Genomic DNA, 11,186 nt, shown 5'->3' on the forward strand with positions numbered 1-11,186 from the left:
AAATACCAAAAAAAGAAAAAAAAGAATCAGGTCTTTCAAGATGCTTATAGTAGGTGAATACACATGCTGAAGGTTGTATATATACACGTAAACATCTACTAGACGCACATATATCTGTATTATTGTATGTTTCCCTGTAACTATCCTGCAATGTGTTTTCACTTCTTTCAACTCCAAGTTATCTTCTAGTGTTCTATGTGACTTTTTTAAATTTTCTCTTTATCATAAGAGTTTAGTAGATTGCTATTTAGCTTCTAAACTTATAAGATTTGTTTTAACTAACTACATCTAATTTTTTTTTTTTTTCCCTTTCAGGGCTGCACCTGAGGCACATGGAACTTCCCAGGCTAGGGATCAAATCAGAGCTGCAGCTGTCCACCTACACCACAGCCCAATAAACCCAGATCTGAGCTGCACCTGCGATCTATGCTGCAACTTGCAGCAATCCCAGAACTCTCAACGCACTAAGTGCATTTGAACCTGCATCCTCGTGGATACTAGTCAGATTCTTAACCCACTGAGCCACATTTGGAACTCCCTAGCTACATCTAAATTTAATGTTTTATTTTCAGATAACTTCGTAGATTCCCTGCAATACAGGTGTTTCTTTTGTGTGGCCTAGTAGATTTTAACAATTAATGCGCCCTCTATTTTCAAAAAGGTGTAGTCCCTGCTTTTGCACTTTTTTAAAATGAGAAAATTGTACTTAAAATATTTTACTTAAAAAAACATTTTGGGGGAGTTCCCGTCGTGGCGCAGTGGTTAACAAATCCGACTAGGAATCATGAAGTTGCAGGTTCGATCCCTGCCCTTGCTCAGTGGGTTAATGATCCGGCGTTGCCGTGAGCTGTGGTGTAGGTTGCAGACGCGGCTCAGATCCCGTGTTGCTGTGGTTCTGGCGTAGGCCGGTGGCTACAGCTCCGATTGGACCCCTAGCCTGGGAACCTCCATATCCCATGGGAGCAGCCCAAAGAAATGACAAAAAAAAAAAAAAACCGTTTTGGAGTTCCCGTAGTGGCTCAGTGGTTAACGAACCCAACTAGTAACCATGAGGTTTCAGGTTTCGGTCCCTGGCCTCACTCAGTGGGTTAAGGATCCATCGTTGCCATGAGCTGTGGTGTAGGTCACAGACGAAGCTCAGATTTCAAGTTGCTGTGGCATAGGCCGGGAGCTGCAGCTTTGATTCAACCACTAGCCTAGGAACTTCCATACGCCACGAGTGCAGCCCTAAAAAGCAAAAATAAATAAATAAACATTATATTTAACATTTCACATTGCATTGCATTTTTTGTGGGGGGGGGGGGCACACTCGTGGAGAGCCAAAGTTCCTGGGCCAGGGATAAAACCTGAACCACAGCAGTGACAATGCCTAGTCCTTAACCACTAGGCTACCAGGGAACTCCAAAACTACTTAGTTTTAAGATATGGGAGGTGTCCCCTGGTGGCCCAGCAGGTTAAGGTTCCAGCTATCACTCCTGCAGCTTGGGTCACTGCTATGGTACTGATTCCATCCCTGGCACAGGGACTTCCACCACAGGCACAGCCAAAAAAAAACAGTTTTTTTGGACAATTTTTAAAATACATGTGTAAGCACTTACCTATGTAGATGTCAGCTTGTGCTCTGTCACAGTGTAAAGCTTTGTTGTTGTTGTTTGAATGACCACACCCAGCATATGGAAGTTCCCAGACCAGGGATCAAATCCAAGCTGCAGCTGCAACTGGATGCTTTGACCCACTGCCCAGGCCAGGGATCTGAACCTGCACCTCCCAAATGACCCAAGATGCTACAGTCAGATTCTTAATCCACTGTGCCAAAGCCCATACTCCTAATGTAAAGCATTTTTTTGTGTGTGTTTTTGTCTTTTTAGGGCCGCACCCATGGCATATGGAGGTTCCCAGGCTAGGTGTTGAATTGGAGCTATAGCTGCCAGCCTGCACCACAGCCACAGCAATGCCAGATCCGAGCCGTGTCTGCGACCTACACCACAGCACATGGCAACACTGGATCCGTAAACCCACTGATCAAGGCCAGGGATTGAACCCGAAACCTCATGGTTCCTGGTCGGATTTGTTTCCACTGCACCACAAGGGGAGCGTTTTTTACTGTGAATCTCAGTCAGAAAAATTTTGAAACACATGACCCATTGGAGTTAACCTCTGTGGTTCAGCAGGTTATGAACCTGACTAGTATCCATGAGAACTTGGGTTCCAACCCTGGCCTGGCTCAGTGGGTTAAGGATCTAGCGTGAGCTGTGTGTAGACCTCAGCTGTGTTCCGAATCCCCTGCTGCCATGGCTATGGCTCAGGTCAGTTCCACCTGTAGCCTGGGAACGTCTCCACGTGCGGCAGGTGTGGCCCTAGAAAGAAAACAAAGACATGACCAAGGAGGAGCTTTTTTAAAAAGCGAGTGAAGTGGGTGGATATGTGAATCTCTATTCACTACCTTTGCAACTTGCTGCAACTGATAATGACGTCAAAATACAAAGTTATAAAGAGGAGTTCAAGCTGAGGTGCAGCGGGTTATCCCGCCTTGCAGCAGCTGTGGTGAGGGTTCAATCTCAGGCGGAGGACTTCCTTACGTCCAGGATTCGCCCAAAAAGAGAAAAGAAAAGGGAGGGGGCGCTGCCTCAGAACCCGGTGCCTGGGAAGACGCTCTGGCTCTCCCAAGAACGCGTCTGCTCCGCGGGGCTGCAAGCACAGTTAAGAGGCCCCGCGCCCAAACATGGGACGGCTGGAGACCGCTCGCCCCGCGGGACCTGCGGGTTCAACCCAGACGCCCCGCCCCGCCCCCAGCGACGGCTCCGCCCCTCGCCCCGGAAGTCGAAAGGCACGGCCCCTCCAGCCTCCCAAGTGGCGCCGGCGCCCTTTTCTGGGGGCGGCCCGGGGTCCGGGGACTCCGGTCTCGGCGTGCTCGGCGTGCTCGCGGGCCGCGGTCCTCGGATCCCAGCCTGGCAGAGGCTATTTCCGGCGCCGCCCTTCGCCTCTCCTCGGTTTTGGGCCTTCGGGAGCGTCTGGATAACCAAAGGGTACAGGCTCCCTCCCTCCGGCTCCCTTCCCCGAGCTCCGCATCCCCGGAGCCCGAGTAGTTGCCCGAGCTGAGACTGCAGTTGGCGGGAGCCTGGGAGGACCAGCTCTGTCCGGGGATGCGTCCCCCTCGGCCTCAGGCCTGTCGGCCCCTGAGCGCCCGCCCCACACCCTTTCACTCTCACACTGTACCTGTTTGACGACCCCCAACCCCCTCCGCAGAGGAGCCCTTGATGGTTTTTTTTTTTTTTTTTTTGTCATTTTGCCATTTCTTGGGCCACTCCTGTGGTATATGGAGGTTCCCAGGCTAGGGGTCGAGTCGCAGCTGTAGCCACCGGCCTACACCACAGCCACAGCAACGAGGGATCCGAGCCGCGTCTGCAACCTACACCACAGCTCACGGCAACGACTGGATCCTTAACCCGCTGAGCAAGGGCAGGGATCGAACCCACAACCTCATGGTTCCTAGTCGGATTCGTTAACCACTGCGCCACGACGGGAACCCCGGGAGCCCTTAATGGAACACTCACTCCATCCATAGCTATGGGAACTTACCGGGTCCAGAGGACACCTGGTGCGGGGCGTACAGACGGCAGTGAAGAGGCATGACTGTCCTCACGGAGGGAGAGTGTAACGGAGGGGAGGCAGTAAACAAGAAAGTTGTTTTTCTCTTTCTTTCTTTTTTCATTTAGTTTTGCTTTTGTCTTCGTTTTTGCTTTTCAGGACCGCATCTGTGGCATATGGAAGTTCCCAGGCTAGGGGTGGAATCGGAGCTGCAGCTGCCAGCCTTCACCAGAGCCACAGCAACGCGGGATCTGAGCCGCCTCTGCGACCTACAGCACAGCTCACGGCAACGCCGGGTCCTTAACCCACTGAGCGAGAGTTAGCCTTTGAACCTAATGGCCGAGAGGCCTTGCTGATCCCTGAGGAGAAACGTCTGAGTGAAGGGAACCGCCCCAGAATGGCCTTGCCCGACTTAAGCCTTGCTGGCTGCAGTGTAGTCAGCCAGGGGACAAGGTGTGGCAAGCCCTGAAAAACGGAGAGAAGAGTGACCTCTGCTGGTCCTCGGGCCCCAGTTAAATGTGATTCCCCCAGGAAGCCCTTCCTGACCTCCATCGATGTTGGTGCCGTTTCTCCCTTCGCACTCTGAGCAAAAACCTGCTCTGGGAGTTCCTGTTGTGGTGCAGCGGAAATGAACGCGACTAGTATCCAGGAGGATGCAGGTTCGATCCTTGGCCTCGCTCAGTGGGTAAAGGATCTGGTGTTGCCATGAGTTGTGGTGTAGGTAGCAGATGTGGCTTGGATCCCGAGTTGCTGTGGCTGTGGCATAGGCCTGCAGCTGTAGCTCCAGTTCACCCCCTAGCCTGGGAACTTCTATGTGCCTCAGGTGCAGGCCTAAAAAGCAGAAAAGAACCTGGTCTGTTTTATTATCATGATCCCCTGTTTTTTTTTTCAACCTAGCACTGTTTTTATCTGATCCAAGATTTCTTTCTTCTTTCTTTCTCTCTTTCTTTCTTTTTTTTTTTGTCTTTTTGCCTTTTCTAGGGCCTCTCCCACGGCTTGGAGGTTCCCAGGTTAGGGTCTAATCGGAGCTGTAGCTGCCCGGCCTATGCCACAGCCACGGCAACTCAGGACCTACACCACAGCTCACGGCAACGCCAGATCCTTAATGCACTGAGCAAGGCCAGGGTCTGACCCCGCAACCTCATGGTTCCTAGTTGGATTCGTTAACCACTGCGCCACGACGGGAACTCCCTCTGATCAAAGATTTCTATCCTGGTTCCGAACGTAGAACTAAAAGCAGGTTCCCCATTTCCACCAGATGGTGAGCCCTCCCGGACATGAACAAAGCCCCTGTAACGTCCCCCTCCTAGCCGTGGAGGGTGCTGTGTGTCCTCGAGATATTCCAGTTGCTTTGTCAGGGTGAGGAAGACAGAGACCTGTCAGCTGGGGCAGCAGCAATTGTCCAGATAGGTCCTGGGCAGACGGCGCTTGGGAGCAGGCTGGCAGTGCGTGGTTCTGTTGTCCTGTGCATTTGCAATGTGCACTATCGAGGCAGAGGCCCACCAAGACTCTCGAATCATCTGCAGTCCATTACACTCATGTTTAAAGGGCTCTCCTACCAAATGTCACCTCACGAAATCATAATCATAGGTTTTCTGTTTACCGATGCCGAAACAGGACCCACTATACAAAGTGGCGGCCACCTTGGAGGCTCAAGACCCACTTCAGAGACCCCTACTCAAACACAGAAACTCAAGGAACAATTGAGGAAGGGCTATAGACCAGGGCCCTGTGCCTGCTCTGCAAACACGTAGCCAGAGCAGGATGTATTGCGTATGTGTGTGTGTGTGTGTCTGTATGTATGTATTATGTATTTTGGTTGTGCCCGTGGCATGTGGGAATTCCTGGGCCAGGGATGGAACCTACATCACAGCAGTGACCTGAGCCACAGTACTGACAGTGTTGAGTCTACCTACTAGGCCACCAGAGAATTCGTCTTTATTTATTTATTTATTTATTTATTTATTTATTTACTTGTTGGTCTTTTTTTGAGGGCTGCACCCACGGCATATGGAGGTTCCCAGGATAGGGGTCCAATCGGAGCTGTAGCCTCTGGCCTATACCACAGCCACAGCAACTCGGGACCCGAGCTGTGTCTGCGACCCACACAGCTCATAGCAACATCAGATCCTTAATCCACTGAGCAAGACCAGGGATTGAACCCACAACCTCATGGTTCCTAGTCAGGTTCATTAACCACTGAGCCACGACAGGAACTCCTTATTTATTTTTAAATAACTTCCCCAACCGCAGAGGCAAAACACATTTGTTAACAAATAGTGAGTCTTGGAGTTCCCGTCGTGGCTCAGTGGTTAACAAATCCGACTAGGAACCATGGGGTTTCGGGTTCGATCCCTGGCCTCACTCAGTGGGTTAAGGATCCAGCGTTGCCGTGAGCTATGGTGTAGGTCGCAGACACAGCTCGGATCCCGAGTTGCTGTGGCTGTGGCATAGGCCAGGCAGCTACAGCTCGGATTCAACCCCTAGCCTGGGAACCTCCATATACCGAGGGAGTGGCCCAAGAAATGGCAAAAAAGACAAAAGAAAAAGAAAAAAGACAAACAAATAGTGAGTCTTGAAGAAATCAGAAAAATAGAGGAATTCCTGTGGTATGTGTTCAGTTCCTGGCTCAGTGGGTTAAGGATCCCGAGTTGCCAGGAACTGCAGTGTAGGCTGCAGACACTCTCAGATCTGGCGTGGCTGTGGCTATGGTGCAGGCTGGCAGCTGCAACTCCAATTCAACATTTAGCCTGGGAATTTCCATATCCACAGCCCTGAAAAAAGAAAGGAAGGAAGGAAGGGAGGGAGGGAGGGAGAGAGAGAGAGAGAGAAAGAGAGAGAGAGAGAAAGAAAGAAAGAAATCAAGGAATGAGGGAAGGGAATTCTGGGGTGAAGGTGGCATTTTTAAAAAATACATTTTATTTTCATTTTTTTGGCCACACTCGTGGCATGTGGTAGTTCCTAGGCCAGGGATCAAATGTCAGCTCCAGCTGTGGTCCACACCATAACTGCAGCAATGCCAGCTCACCAACCAGCTGCTCCACAGCAGGAACTCCAGGGGGTTGTCCAGGAGGTCCTCCTGGGAAGTCCAGGGGCGTGGGGGTGAGATGCAGGGAGCCGCTTCTCCCTGGGACCTGAGGCCGGCAGCTGGGGTGGCTGCGACGTGCTTGCCTCACATCTTACCCTTTCCTGACTCTTCTCGACCTGGGCAGTCCTTCTGAGGGACGAGGATGCCCCCGAGGCTTGGGCTCCTGCTTCTGCCCCGAAGGGCGGTGCCACCCCTGATGCCTGGACCCCAGGTGAGCGCTTCCTTTCAGCCTGCTGGCTGCCTTCAGCCCCAGCCTCAGCTTTTCAGTTCCGAGCCCCTTTGCAGGGAGTCCTAGGCCCACTCGTGTCACCCCCATTCCTTCAGGCGTGTCACAGGGATGGAGTCTGCAAGCCCAGGTTTGGCCCCTCCCTTTGCAGCCTCCCTCCCAGGAAGGACTCTGCTGACTCCTTTCTGAGGTTTCCTGAAGCAGCAGGAGGCTTCCCTGGGCCTTCTGTAGCCCTCGAGCTTCCAGGGTCCCCGTCCTTCCCCAGCACCGGCTCCATCCTGGCGAGAACAGTGAGCCCCTCCTCGGTGCACACTGCCTTGGGCCTGTCTGCTAGGAATTGAGAACCAGAGCAGACCAGGGCAGAGGCTCAGCCATCAGCATATCTGGGGTGCCCCCTCCCCAGATCGCTGAGAGCCTGCAGAGGCATGAGGCCAAGGTTGAGAACCCCCCTCCCGCTAGTGGCTTCATGGTGTCTGCCTTGGGGAGTAGTAGGGTGTCCCCTCTGTGTCAGGCCCTGGGTGTGCAGCAGTGACCACACAGACAGAAGCCTTAACTCCCAGAGCTGAATAGGTTCTCTGAATGTTTCTAATGTGGCCTCCACGTTTCCTGCCCGGACAGCCCCAGTCAGAGGGTTTATGGTTGCAGGAGGCTGCTGTTTGAGTACGTGGCTGTGTACTTCGTGGGGATAGAGTGGAGTTGCCTGGCCCCTGACCAACAGGTGCTGCACAGAGACGGGATGTTAGAGAAACACAGGCACGTGTCCTTGAAGGTGAGGCTCTTGGTTGGTCCTAGGACTGAGCTCAGAGACAACCCTGCCCCTTCCACTGGCTGTGCCGGGAAGTTGGTTCTTTTCCGACAGCAAAGCCATATATGTGTGGAGGGGAAGCTCTCCACCTCCCTGGGGCCACCTGGAAGCTCTCCTGCTCCGGGGACCTTCTCTAAGTGCCATGGGGCCCCCGAGGCTTCTAGCCAGGGGTCTTCCTCCTTCCTCCTCCCTGACTCATAACGCTCTTCTCTCTGCACAGGCTTCAGCACCGAACCGGTGCTCACCTCCCTCTTGGAGCAACGGCCCTGATTGTGCGGGCGGCTGAGAAGCAGGGGACCAAGGCCAGCCTGGGCCCATGTGAGGGCCAGCGGGGGCGGGGGGGTTGGGGGCTGGTCCTCACACAGCTCCTTGCAGGTTCCTGGGTGCTCCCGCAGTGAGAAAGCTGTGCATTTAGCTCCTCAAAGCAGGGTCACGTTTCCTAAGAAATGCCCTGCTTCGAGTCCACAATCACTCAGGACAAACTAGTACAAAGAGCCCAAGGGCGTGAGTGTGCATCCTGGTGCTCAAGGTGTCAGACCAGGTCTTGGGGGCTGTCGATGTGTGGGGAGGTCTCAGCAGGGGAGACCCTTGGGCAGCTTGGATTCTCCCAGGTCCCTGTAGGTTGCATGCCAGGGGCTCAGCTTGGCACTGTGGAACCTGCAGAAAGGGAGTGGTGGCCTCCAGTCTGTGGGGCTGCCCAGACAGGACCCTGACATGCTGGCTGCGGAGTGAACTGTGGATGAGCTGGGGGAGGTGGGAGCGAAGAATGCAGGGCCCGCCCTGCTCCCAGTTTGCACCTCAGTCCTTGGGGCTGAGCCAGCCTCCCACTGTCCTTAAGCCTTTATGAACTTTTTGGCTCCCTTTTCTCATCCAAAACCTGATTTTTTTCTTCTTTTTTTTCTGCTCCACAGCATATGGAGTTCCCAGGTCAGGGGTCAGACAAGCTATAGTTGCAATCTATGCCGCAGCTCTGGCAGCACCAGATCATGAATCCACTGTGCAGGGCCAGGGATTGAAGCTGCATCCCAGGGCTCCGGAGATGCCGCTGATCCCATTGTGTCACAGCCGGAACTCCCAAACCCTGAGTTTAAAGCTTATTGCCAGCAGTTCTCAAACGCACTTGACACGGATTCTGTCTTCAAATCAGTAAGTGCCATTTCTTTCTCTTTTTTTTCTTTTTCTTTCTTTCTTTCTTTCTTTTTTTTTTTTTTTTTGGTCTTTTTGTCTTTTTAGGGCCTCACCCTCGGCATATGGAGGTTCCCAGGCTAGGGGTCCAATCGGAGCTGTAGCCACCGGTCTACACCACAGCTCACCGCAACACCGGATCCTCAACCCACTGAGCAAGGCCAGGGATTGAACCCGCAGCCTCATGGTTCCTTGTCGGATTCATTTCCGCTGCGTCATGACAGGAACTCCCAGTAAGTGCCATTTCTAAGTGTAAAAGCTAGGTCATCTTCCCGTTTTCTGTTCACTCTCCAGATTCCAGGACAGCCGTCGGGATCAAGGAGTCTTCTCTGAGGAGACATTCTCTAAGCAGGCAGGACTGTGGGCAAGGTTTGGGGGTGCCTTCCCTGGGCAGGACCCCCTTTTACCTGACCTTGATGGCAGACCTGAGGATGGGTCAGGCAGCCGGCCGGGAAGCTGAGCACATCCCTCACCCCAGGCCCTGCCCAGGCTGTGGCAGGGCGGGCGGGGAGCACACAGATGCCAGGCCTGCAGCAAGGCTTTCAAGTACCACCCGCTGCTGCACAGGCCCCGGGCCATTCACATGGGGCCAAGCCCTTCCAGTGCGCTGAGCGGGCACGGCCTTCAAGCAGAGCTGCATCGTCTTGGGGCACCGGCTCCTCCTCACTGAGAAGCGCTTCCAGGGTGGCGAGCAGCGCGTGGGGCCAGGCCTTCTGCTTCAGGTCCACTCTGGCCGAACACCGGCTCCTGCACAGCAGGGAAGGGCCTCATGAGTCGGGTTCTTAACCACTGGGCCGTGACGGGAACTCTGGGCCAAGGTTCTGTAAATGAGCCAGGGCCAGAGGGGTGACGGTGGCACGGGTCAGGGCTCAAGGGTGGTCTCCTGGCCCCCTGGCTCTCTGGCAGGGGTTCCAGAACCCCAGCTGGGCTCGTTGTGACCGGCCTTCAACTGGCCTGTCCACAGATGGCGCTCTCTAAGGAGCAAGGCCCTGAGAGCCCGCTGGCAGGGAGGCCATCTTAGTGCCCCTTCTGCACCATCAGCCTCCCACCCCGGGATCCCTGAGGAGGCTGAGAAGCTTCTGAGGCATCTCACAAGCAAGTGCCAGGAAGCCCTCGGCCCTGAGCTGGGCAGAGGGTGCCACTCATGAATGTGTATTTTACAATTAACATGGCTTTTTTCTAAATATAAAGTTATTGTAGAAGGAGTTCCCGTCGTGGCGCAGTGGTTAACGAGTCCGACTAGGAACCATGAGGTTGCGGGTTCGGTCCCTGCCCTTGCTCAGTGGGTTAACGATCCGGCGTTGCCGTGAGCTGTGGTGTAGGTTGCAGACACGGCTCGGATCCCGCGTTGCTGTGGCTCTGGCATAGGCCGGTGGCTACAGCTCCGATTGGACCCCTAGCCTGGGAACCTCCATATGCCGCGGGAGCAGCCCAAGAAATAGCAACAACAACAACAACAAAAAGTTATTGTAGAAGATTTGAGGACTTGCTGTTGTGGCTCAGCAGGTTAAGAACCTGACTAGTATCCATGAGGGGGCAGGTTCAATCCCTGGCCACGTTCAGTGGGTTAAGGATTCAGTGTTGTCGTGAGCTGCAGTGTAGGTTGCAGCTGCAGCTCCGACTCAACCCATAGCCCAGGAACTAACTTCCATATGCCACAGGTTTGGCCCTAAAAAGAAAAAAAGAAAAAAGAAAAAGAAAATTTGGAAGAGGCAGAAAGGCAGAAGCATATAAAAAAGAAACATAAAAAAGTGCTCTTTCTCTCTCCAGAAATCCCGACTCTGATGTTCGGTATGTTTTCTTAGACTCTTTCTAATGTGGAATATTACCCGGTGTGAAAAAGGAATGAAGTAATGATGCATACCATAACATAGATCGACCTTGAAAAGATTATGCTAAGTGTAAGAAGCCCATCACAAAGACATAAAAATCACATATTAGCGGTTCCCGTTGTGGCGAAGCAGAAACAAATGCGACTAGGAACCGTGAGGTTGCGGGTTCGATCCCTGGCCCCACTCGGTGGGCTAAGGATCCAGCGTTGCTGTGAGCTGTGGTGTAGGTCACAGACACGGCTCAGATCCTGTGTTGCTGGGGCTGTGGTGCAGGCCGGCAGCTGAAGCTCTGATTTGACCCCTAGCCTGGGACCCTCCATGTGCTGCCAGTGTGGCCCTAAAAAGTAAATTAATTAATTATTTAAGTGAAATTAAATTAAACGCTTTAAGGAGTTCCTGCTGTGGCACAACAGGGAGCACTGGGATGCAGGTTCAATTCCCTGCCCGGGCACAGTGGGTTAA

Source organism: Phacochoerus africanus, chromosome 6, assembly GCF_016906955.1.
Source record: "Phacochoerus africanus isolate WHEZ1 chromosome 6, ROS_Pafr_v1, whole genome shotgun sequence".
Taxonomy (NCBI): Eukaryota; Metazoa; Chordata; class Mammalia; order Artiodactyla; family Suidae; genus Phacochoerus; species Phacochoerus africanus.